Below are 12,108 nucleotides of genomic sequence, written 5' to 3'. Positions count from 1 at the left end.
AAAAAAGCGGTTCAACATCCTTGCAGATCTATCTGTATCTATCGCTGTAGATGTACGTCATCAACAAAATATAATTGCAATACATGAGTTTTCCTGTTGCACATTTGGTGTGACGACTTTTTGTTGTTGCTGTTTGTGTTTGGTCAGGGTCGAATGCAGCGTGTTGAGAACTCCTCTTGAAAACTCGGCGTATTTCCGGCGCCACGGTCTCGTTTTTTTTCCGCAGCAAGTTAGCGAGGCACAAATTGAACTGCACTGTCAGGAACTTGTTGGTTATTGTGAGCGCGCAGATGTGAGAGAAGGAGAGAGGACGCTATGGTAATGCCAGGGCGATGTAGAAAAAGAAAAAAAAAAAACACGCGTGCATGTGTCCCTCAGGTAAAAACAGGGGAACATGGAATCAAATCTGAGCCAACATCCTGAGATTGTTCCTGTTGATAAATTGATATCATTAAATATAAATGCCGAGTGTTTCATTCCTGACGCCGCGGGCTCGGAGCGTCGAACGGGAATGCTTTGAATCCAAGGCTGGAAATTTCCCCCAAATCATCAAATCTGACAACAAAGGAAAACTCAAATAGACTGCCTTAATGAGTTAAACACACACACACACACACACACGCACACACACACACACACACACACACACACGCACACTCGCACACATGCTCTTGATCTAATGAGTCTTTTAACCATCTTCCTTATCCATCTGTCTCCACCCGACACGCAACGCACACACACTTTTTGTATGATCAATCCACATCAAATAGTAACTCATTTAAATATTCATATAAGGTGTTAGAAGATGGTTGGTTGGTCTCTCCCTCTCTCGTTCTCCCCGTTTCTCTTTCTCTCTCCAGGTATATTAATAATTCCCCCTGTCTATCCACCGCACAGAGTTGGAGGTTTTTCCCTTCAGACAAAGTTTCTAGAAGTTCCTATAAATTAATAAGAGTGTGTTCTCTGTGAAGCCGGCTGCTTTGAACCCAGCGTATTGATCTTGCAGGTGAGTCGGCTGTGCCGGATCACGACTTCAAACAGAATCCGATGTTCCTGTGGAGAGGCCGGCCCAGCCCAGAACAATACCCACATTACCCCTCCATATGACTGGTCCAATCTGAGAGGTGTGGAGGGGTGGGGTGGGGTGTGGAGGGGAAGAGGAGGGGGGTTGGAGGTGGAGGTGGCACAGACAGGAAGTACCGGCACGTGGTCGAGGAGGTTAAAACGGCGGAGGTGGGATTTTTTGATCATCATGAATTGTAGACGCGCGCTGGAAAGTGAAATCAGCTGTGGATATTGGAGGTGACGGAGATGTTGAATTAATCACAGAGAGCTGCCAGGTGGACAGACCGACTGCTGCCGAGGCTGGATGTGGTCCTAATCTTTATGGTTTGGATTATCACGCACTGTTAAGTTGATGAATACTGCTGTTGGCTGGTTGTCAATGGAAAGAAAACCTGAGCTCGAAATCAAAAACTCAGCAAAACTCCACCTACGTACACTTAAATATATATATTTTAAACACGTTATCTTTTGTTTTTAAGGGAAGTTTTTGTGGCAGTTTTGGAAGTTTTAAGGCAAAAAAAAAAAGACCCAATATGTGAAAACAAACCTTTGCTATTACAAATGTCTTTCCACACATTCAATTGATTTGCAACTTACTTTTAATTTGTTTGTTGCCACACCTTTAGATTTTGGGAAAACTGCCTACAAATGGACAACTGTGAGGAAAATTCATTGTAGAAACTGAACAGAAACTCCATTTTAATTGATTTCTAAAGTTAATTTGTTCAATTGTTAAAAGCATCTTCATGTTGAGTGTAAACTTACATTGAACAATGTATTAATAAAGAAAAGAAGAATTTTAAAAAAGAAGGTGAAAATATATGGAAACAAAAATCTATGATTTAAAAAACAGCTATTTATCTGCTGCAGTCCAAAGACAGAAAATCTACATTTTAGACATGATAACGTTGCAAAGGTTATTAAAAAATAAAGAGCTGGAAAATTTTAATAATAAAAATAGTAACTATTTATATTCATCAATACACATTCAAAAAAAGATAAGATTACAGGCCTAGAAATTTAAAAAAAAAAAAAGAAAATTCCTTATATTAGACCATACTACTTTAATTATATTTCATTTAAGTTTGAAATTTCTGCGTTCGCTGTGTATTCAATGAGGTTTTGTGACAGTTTCCAACCTCACGGAGCTCCGTGACGAACAGCGTTTTGTTTGTCTCTTGTTTGCGGCAGCCGACGACCTAAATAACTTCTGGTTTCTCCGAGACGATGATTCTACGGACGAAGGACGGGACGCTAAGACGGAAGTTCGCCGTGAAGCGACTGAGGTATTTGCTTTTAAATGCAAAATGTATTTACCGTATTCAATGTGCAGAAAAAGTTCAAAACAAAAAAGGTTCGGGGCGTACTTTCCATTCAGACGCTCACAAACGCATAACGTCACCATGTGAATTGTGTCACCAGTTAAATCTGCGCGCGTGTGTGTGTGTGTGTGTGTGTGTGTGTGTGTGTGTGTGTGTGTGAGTCAGGCAGAGGCCGTGTAAGTGCTGATTAGCGATTAGCAGGTCTTGAGGCTGACGGCGGAGCTGATCAGTATTTCCTCTGTGTCAGAGCTTTAGGGAACAAATCCCAACATTAACCCGGCTCTCATCTGCCTGGCGGAGCGCTAGCAGCAGCCTGCCAGCCATAGGCCGTACATCCAGCTACAACCGCAAGCTGAAGCGAGTGAATCCTCCTCAGACGCCGCCTCATTGTTGTCTCGTTTCAAATCAAAACCGCATTTGATCATGATAGAGCATCTAATGTTGCTCTCAGCATCAAAGTTGATGGGCCGTGACACGCGATACTTAATAAGTAGTCTAAAGTTTGTCATAATCCGCTTGACAAAAATGACATTTAAGTAGTACCCCTTGAGGGAGAAGTAAGTGGATTCCTATAGTTCTATAAAAAGCGTAATCCCCTTGAAAAGCAATATAACTGGAGCAAAATGTTCCTTTCAAGAGCGTGATGTGTGTCTCACCAGACAACCGGAGGAATACTGACACGTAATTGTTCTGACTTTTGGCAGTGATTTCGCTCGGAGAGCGCGCGCCGCGGCAGCCGTCGTCGCTGAATGTCGGTGGGTGTGTGGAGCCGAGACCCGGGACGGCCCCGCAGGGCTGAAAGGAGGCCGGCGACCCCGCCGACGCCGCCGCCACGGCGCTCCGCTTGATGGTGGTCAGCTCATCAGTGATCATTTGCAATGCTAATGTTCTCACTGAAGCACAGAAGATGAGCTCAGAGAAATCTCAGCACTTGGAGGACGGCTTCACAAAGTTTCATTGGCAGGTGAGGAATCCACACGGGTTAAATTATGCGGGCAGGTAAGTCTTCAAAATTATCCTTTGACCTCATTCTGTGCTCCAGAAACATCCAAAGAGGTTAATGAAATTCACCGGTACACTCAAACGACGAGAGGATTCAGCTCATTTCCATTTCTAAATCTGATGGGAGTGGAAGTCCGGCCTATTACTACTTTAAAGAACAAAACTATCGGGCTGACAGTTTGGATACTTTCACACCCGGTGGTTCAACTGAAAACTTCTCGATTTAGTTGTAATTTCCACATTCTCGTGCAGTCGGGCAGCTCAGCATTCGGAGAGTTTGAGGAATATCTTACGCCCGAGTTGAAAGCGTTGACAATCGGGCAACATGGCCGCCTTCCCCCCCCGGAACACGTGCTCCATTTCTGATGTCAGAATACAAAGAAAAAAGTGACAAATAAAACTTCGTCGTCGTCCATTTCAAGCATCACGCGGATGAAGGAGGTCCGTATTATTTGTACACTTCGTTTAAACATCCACGGTTGTTCTTTTACATTTAAGCCGGTTTGCAAATTAGGAAATCGAAACCAACTCAAGTACATCCATTCAAGGAAGAGCCAGTTCCACTTCAATTCACCACACAGCTGTCCAGCTGCTGGTTTTTTTTGTTGTTTTTTTTGTACAATTTATTGTCGAGCCAGCGCATTAAGAGGACGTCATCAACATGAACATTTTCCAATTACAATATGTAGAAACTTAGCATCCAACAACAACAACAAAAAAACGAACTTTCATCGCCTCCGCTATCTCTGAAAACTTTAACAAACACATCACAACTTGTTAGGAAATTCTGAGGTCAAAGGTCATGAATGTGGAAGGGTGTAATCAGCACAAATGTGGAACAGCGTGTTTCAGTACCATCGACATCAGTGAACTTCAGACTTCAGTGTCTGCAGCAGAAATTAGCTTTCGTCATCAGGAAATTCTCGTATTATTCAATTCAGCAATTCTTCCGAAATCACTGGAATTTTTGTTTTTCTGTTGGTTTTAGTGTTTTGCACACGAACTCGATATACATATAAATTACTTTACACTCTATCAAGTGTCACTAAGATGCCGGTTTGAAGAATATTATTTGTTTTTCCTTTGTGTAATAAAGTTCAGTGTGAACGGTATCTTGAACTTGAAACTGGGACTTCTCACTCAAAACCCTGCACTTAAAATGTACAAATTTTATAACCCACCTTGTCCAAACTTTTCCCACTCTGGTCATGTGAGGAATCTTTCAGCATTTGTTCGGAAACAGACTGGATTTTTTTCTGAACATAACTTTTTTCATGTACACTTTTTTTTTTCTGATATTGCTGCGGTTTTCAAATATTTTAGTTTGTTTAAAAGTCTTTATTAGATCTCTTTCATTTATTAAAAAAAAATCCTTTTCAAAACCATTTGATGGTAATTTGTTTTCATTTTTTCTCATCAGTCTAATTTTCTCAGAGGTTATGAGTCTGGTCTGGTTTGACAGCTTTGGAACTGGAGTCTTATTGGTGGTGACACCTGTCAATCTTCACAGAAGGCCACGCCCACTGTGGCCAGACCAAGCAGAGCCGGTGGAGCTGCTGTCAGCCGCTCATCACCCAGTCCTTTTCATGTTTGCCTTTTTTCTGTTGGTGTGTGTGAACAAGAAAAGAGTGTGTTCCAGCGCGCACGCACGCACGCACACACACACACACACACACACACACACACACGCACGCACGCGCACGCACGCACGCACACACACACCAATGAAGCTTTTTCGTCTTAAAGCTGCTGTGCACGTGTGATTTCTTTTTCTCTTTTTGGTGTTTGTGTGGGCACAAGTGTACACAAGTGTGTGCTTTACACTCTCTCGCATTCACACACACACACACACACACACACACACACACACACACACACACACACACACACACACACACACACACACACACACACACACACACACACCAATCCATCCACCAAACCCTATGTTGTCAGCCAGGAGGCAACATCAAACAGACTCTGGCTGTGGGCATGAGGAGCCTGGAGACCGGTGCGGGCCTGCGGAGGCAGCTGGAAAGCCAAAGTGGCCACGGGGAGCCTGGAGAACGAGGTGGGCCCGGAGAACGAGGCGGGCCCGGAGAACGAGGCGGGCCCGGAGAGCGAGGCGAGCCCGCTGAGTGATGTGTGGTATACTGTGGAGAGACTTATAGGGCCATAAAAAGGAGGTCCTGGAGAGCACGGTGGACTGGGAGGATGAAGGTGGTCCTGGAGACGGAGGTCAGTCCCGGAGAGCGTGATGCAAGTGAAAAACAAGAATTCAAAGGTACAGACGCGGGAAGCAGAGTGGGATCGGAGACGGAGGCGCCGCGGAGGCACGAAGTCTCCGCGTGCGGGAATGTTTAATGAAGTTTCTCTGAACTCTCCAGATGTCAGTGACGCTTTTAAATTCCGCTGTTGCTCTTAGTGACAACTCGTGTGTTGCGCTTTCTTGTTTGCCCCCCTCCCCCTCTTATTCTTTTTAACAATAGACAGACAGCGCGAGAGAACGAGCGCTCTTGGTCCCTGTAAACAATCCTCTTCCTCTACAAGACGATGTCCACGTTTTTATTGGCTGCAGGCGGAGGAGAGAGGAGGGCCTGCAGGAGGCGGTGGGAGGCGGGCAGGAGAGCAGGAGGAGGTGGTGGGAGGTGGGCAGGAGAACACAGGACTGCCGCTGTTGCCTCTGAGGCAGAGATCGGCTTCTTGCTCTCATCTGCCCGTCAGAGCCCTCCTCTGAGCTGCCAATCAGAATGACGGACAGGTGTAGTTGCATGGAGGAGAGAGGTTTGAAGGGACCGGCTCGATTGCACGGTGTTTTCTCCGAGTCCTCTGTTCTCGTGTGGAAGAGACGATGCCGTGTGTAACCGTGACTTCTGCACCCACACATTTGACTGCATCTTTATATATATATATATGTTCTACCTGCAAAGGCTGATAAAAACATGATTGTTTGAAACGTCTCTTACATGTTAAGCAGCTGAAATTAGATGTCTGAAAAATGAATTTCATACAGAAGCATTTTTTTTGTATGAAATACGGTGAAAGTACTTTTGTTTTGTATATATAAAGGTTTCCCTTTAACTTATTGTTATTCTGGTAGGATGATACAACTCTAAATACATTTACGGATCCAATCGTATCCCAAATTCTCCCAAAACAGGAACAAAAACCCGGTTTAATTATTTTACATTTTTACCTGTTTTTCCTCGTGGTTTTATTCCAAATTCAGATTAGCAGAAACATAAATTCATCAGGCAATAATCCCCTTTTTAATCTGTCATTGCACCATTTTGTCATAATAAAGTCACATCTAAGGCGAACGTGTATATATATATATTTTCTGCGTTAAATGATTGCAGAGGCTTTTGGGAGAGGTGTGAGGTAAAGGTGAGCGAGGCAGCCACGACTGAGGTGCGTTAGGAGTTCATTAGGACCTACAGACAAAAAGTCAAAGACTACACATGTCCCTATATTAGTGATTCTCTCTTTGCAGGCGTCGGGGTTTCACTGACACACAAAACATCAGGGAAGAGACGATAAAAAGAGTCGCGGTGGAGAATCTGTGATCATAACTCTGAAGGATGCTCTGGTCAATAAAATGAGAAACATCCAAAATGATTATTTTTGAATTGTTTTTTCCTCTGAAGGTAACTTATGCCGGTAATATTTTCCACATCCTGTCAGTCCATTAGTTGCCACGCTGCCCCGTTTTTCCTATATTTATTCTAAAACAAACGCTGGATTTCCTCCTGCCTGTGAAGACACACGAAACACAAAAGCATTAAATGTGATTTTAAATAAATATCTGTCATCATTTTCTTGCCTGCTTTCTTAATGTTGGGGCTAATTGCACTTGTTTAAAAAAAAAAAACCTGCAAAATTGCACAAATGATTAATTTCATTTTCTGAATTATTTTTATAAACACGCGTGAAATTATTCCCCTTCTCAGTTTAATGTTGAGATTCCTTTGTTTACCATCTGTCTACCAATGGATCGACTAACGACACTGCAATTAGCGAAAAATGAATGTGTGCATGGACGTGCGTGCGTGTGTGTGTGTGTGTGTGTGTGTGTGTGTGTGTGTGTGTGTGTGTGTGTGTGTGTGTGTGTGTGTGTGTGTGTGTGTGTGTGTGTGTGTGTGTGTGTGTGTGTGTGCGCAGTATCAGTATTCTAATGAGGACAGACAAAAGAAGTCTGTAGCTCAGAGCCAGTTGGACAGAGAGGAGCAGAGCATCAGAGAGAGGAAGCCGGTGAGGGGAGTGAGATAGTTGGGGGGGTTAGGGAGGGTTCAGGCTGGTGGCAGTCAGTGCCTCAGGCAGGGTTTTGGGGTCAGGCCCCCCCAGACGGCCAGACCGGCCCCCCCTGGCTCCCGAGAGGGGGGACTCCAGGACCACGCTGGCCAAGGGAGGGGCACTCAATTAGGGCAGCATTCAAAATTTTAGCCTGGTGCTTTAGAAGAGAAGGCCACCTGATACCTACACACCTCAAACATCCTCCTCCACCCACTCAACCCCGCTGAATCCACTCGCTGCTGGTTGACCTCCGAGTTTTGGAACTATTTTGAAGAGTGAAAATGATGCTTTTTTTTTTTTTTTTTAATGTTACGTAACATTTTATTTAATGTTTTTGTCAGTCTCAGACAAAGATATTGAGTCTTTCTCTTACGACATTTATTCTCAAACGTATGTAATGACATTAATTCAATTCTATTACATACAACATACGCATATTTAACTACAGTGATGTAAACAAATACTTAATAATGAAAATATTTTACAAATAAAATGTGGGAGGTATCGGGAAGGTTTGTTTGGTACCGCTGTCTCAGGACAAACTGTTAAGAGAATGGCATACCAAATTTTTTTGGAGAACACCCAAATTTTGTGAGCGAATATCAAGGCTTTTTAAAAAAAAAAAAAAAAAAAAAACTAAATATGACTGCAGATCCAAGTCAAGACTGATGATGGTTGCAATTGCACAAACCAAGCGAATATTTCCATGTCAGTTTGACAACAGATGCGGGAAAACGGTCAAATATGCTGTAATAAACCATATTTAGAAAGACTGCATGAAATCAAATTTAAAAAAAATGTGAATAGAGGAAGATGAATTTAGAAACAAAGTCCCGGTAAAACCAGAAAGTGACGAAGCAAAGTTCATCCACGAGTCTAAACTCCTGGGGAATTAGCGAATTTTCCAACATGGCATCAAACCAAAGCACGTCATCCACTCACCTGTTCATGACATCATACCGTGTCGCGGTCACGTTTTATCTCCCCGACTGGGCACGAAAGGTGGACGTAAAGATGGTGGTGAGTTCGGGAAGAAATGTGACACAGTCGCAAAACCACTAGATGAGGAAAAGATCGTGGTTTGGTAAGTCATGTGACTCACTCAACCTCGCCTGTGGCACGCAGGTTAAATACGTTAGATTATGTAAGTAGCTCCATTCAGAAGAAATCCACCTTCACTTTCGCTTTTCCCACCGACTCAAACATGAAAGTCCTGTTTGTTCGAGCCGACCAATCCCAGCTTCCGCCCTCCGTAGACGTCAGCAGTCTTTGCGCTTTGTCACGTGACCTCCTTCTTCGACCCTGGTCATACACGCGTGTCCTTTTTAATCGAGGTAAAACGTCACACTTGCCCGCCATCCTCCAGTGAACTGACAGCTGTGTTTCACACTGCGGCGCGACAACGGTCTGACGGTTCACTTCTTGGCTAACTAGCTGTGGCGCTAACATGCTCGTCAGCCAGGAATATTGCAGCGGTAGTCAGTCATGAATGAGATGCAATATGTAATACAACGGTTTGCAACTATACTTAAACACAAATTGATCCATTTGTATTGTTCGCTGGCATGAACACTATTGACAGCCTGGCGCCGTTTCCACATCTTTAATTCTAGTAATAAAACATCTGTAAAAGCCCAAATATTATAAATGTCTACGTTATTACAGTGCACTTTCAGAATTATGAGGTCCCACGTTTTGTAGCGTGCGCTGCCGTTTCCTCCGTGAAAAGTTGGGACTTTTTAAAAGTATTTGATGAACTATGTGCATTGACTGCTTTCATAGCTGTTATCAGCCACGCCAGCGTGTGAAGAGTAGCTCTGATCCAACAGTAAAAAAAAAAAAAAAAAATTAAAAAAACTACCAAGACCTCATTGGCAGAAGTACAAATCTGACCTGCATCTGAGCCATTATATCAGAAAAAGGATTAAAGATCAAAATGTATACACAGAAGCGAGTTTTAGATGATGCGGAAATGGAAATTGTCTGTTGTGTTTGCTTTGGCCACGTGTGTGTTTGTCTCTGAGGTGCTGCTCTCTCTCTCTGTGTGTGTGTGTGTGTGTGTGTGTGTGTGTGTGTGTGTGTGTGTGTGTGTGTGTGTGTGTGTGTGTGTGTGTGTGTGTGTGTGTGTGTGTGTGTGTGTGTGTGTGTGTGTTGCCGGCCAGTTTCACACAGTTGCATAATTAACTAACAGTAGCATTAGCATGCCTAACATCTCAGCTGCTGCTCCACAATACTCTCAGGAAGAGGTGTGCTGAAAATCCTCCCAGTAACTGTCAATCTCGCTCTTCGTCCCTCACACACATCTCTCTCTCTCTCTCTCTCTCTCTCTCTCTCTCTCTCTCTCTCTCTCTCTCTCTCTCTCTCTCTCTCTCTCTCTCTCTCTCTCGGTGTGCTTGTGCAACATTTCATGCGTCATTGGAAAATGCACCTAATTGCCATGCAGCAAAGATTTCATCTCTTCTGTTTTTTTTTTCCCGTGAACTTGATCATCTTTTCTCTTTATTTACAAAAAATTATATGGGAAGATTTTTATTATTTTTTCTGGGGTGGGGGGGGGGGAGAGGGGGGGTGGGGTGGGGGCGGATCCTCTCTGATTTGCCACAGTCGAGCTGTTAGTCTCGCTGTTGCCGGAGATTTTGTGTAATTAATTGGTTCTTCTGGGGGTCAAGTGGTTTCATCTCATTTCAGTCACCTTGTACATCAAGCAGCCATGTCTGCACCTGGTTCGTGCTCTCAGCAGCTGCCAACTGGGCCTCTCAAACGACTATTGATCCCATCAGATCGCGCGCACACTTGCACGCACACACACACACACACACACACGTTTGAAATGCTTCATCTGTATCCGCTAATTAAACTTGCCAGAGATGGCCTTGAACATTACAGAAGTTCAGCAGGGTTTTTATTCTTCATTTTTTTATTCCTGCCAGTCATTGCTTCAGTAACCACCAGACTTTAGGAAGTTATAAAGTTGTAAATAATAGTGGACATAGTGCACAAGTTACATTAACGCGAGATAAACTTCAGACTACGTGGAGGTTTTACAATAAGAACAAGTTTATACATCTGAAGCTTGATGCGGGGTTAATCAGAGGAGGCCTGTACCTGCGAGGCGATTTAGGTGGTCTCTCGTGGCGTCATGTTTTATTCTGTATACCGTAAATTCTCAAATACTTGCTGTAGACCCATTTATTTATCTCAGCTGAATAGAGAAGCAGGAGTGGTTTTTTTTGTTGTTGTTTTTTTTAATCATTTATTTAACCTTTTTCCTTTCAAATAAAATAAAATCTCCAAGTTAGACTCAAACTGTTGATGTGATCACGTGGTCGGGATCTTAAAACCCTTAGACACCTTTAGATAATATTTTAATAAGTAGTATTGTTTAGTTTTACTATGGAGCAACTTCCTTCAACTGTTTCACAACAGAAGCATTTAAGCAGCTGATTAAGGACACAAAGATGCCATTTGTGTCCTTAATTTGCTAAATCAGCAGAAAGTGTTCAACTCTGCTTTGAAATTGACGTTTCCTGATTATTTTTCTCAATGGGTTACTGGCAATAACGTTCTAATTTAAATGCATTAGATCAAATAAAGCCAGTGTTTAAATGCTGCATTCAATTAATTGTATATAACTGTTGAGGTAGACTCTTTTAGTCAGCCAAACATATAAAATCTGAGATTTATAAAGACTAAAGTCTGTAATAATAAATGAATGATCAGTTTATATGAAGCTGTTTATTCACGTAAACTTGTACAACTTGGAAACCAAGCAGTCCTTTTCAACTCAAATATTTTCAGAAACTGTGCATCAAATTGGTACCGAATATCACAATTCTTTCCAGGAAGTCTTCCAGGAAATTTTAGGAAACAAAAGTCTTTAAGTTTTTTACTCCAGATTTGATTTGTTTGAAAAATATTTACGGCTCTAAATTGTGACATATTTGTCCTTCGTAAAGTAGGCCGACATGAAGTTTGAGAAAAATTTGATCAGCCCGCTTCCAGATACAAAACTTACACACACACACATGCTCACACCTCACATCCATATGTACACCAGTGCTCTGAACCAAACAGGGTTTCACTGAGGTCACTCCTCCCGCAGACACTCCTCAGCTGGAGGAAGCTTTTTTTTGAGCACTTGACAAAGAGGTCTCACTCTGAGGTCAAAGGTCAAGAGGGGCCACTTCCGACCAACCCTGGACTTCCCAGCATTCCACAGTTTACAGACATTCCTGCAGAAAGATGAATCCAAGGGGGCAAGGATTCATCCACCCCACGTCGAGTTTAATTACTTCTTCGCAACACTTAATAAATTCTTCAATAAGAGAATAAATGAGTTGAGCAGTAGTTTGCCCTTTAAGAAAAAAAAAAAAAAAAAAAAAACGGGACACGGCTTGATATAACTCAGAAAGGATACAGACGTTTA

The sequence above is a fragment of the Brachyistius frenatus genome, unplaced genomic scaffold (assembly GCF_029030835.1).
Source record: "Brachyistius frenatus isolate BFR_SWC_R1_liver_20210118 unplaced genomic scaffold, ASM2903083v1 Contig_143, whole genome shotgun sequence".
NCBI classification, from domain to species: Eukaryota; Metazoa; Chordata; class Actinopteri; family Embiotocidae; genus Brachyistius; species Brachyistius frenatus.
This window is presented reverse-complemented; position numbering follows the sequence as displayed.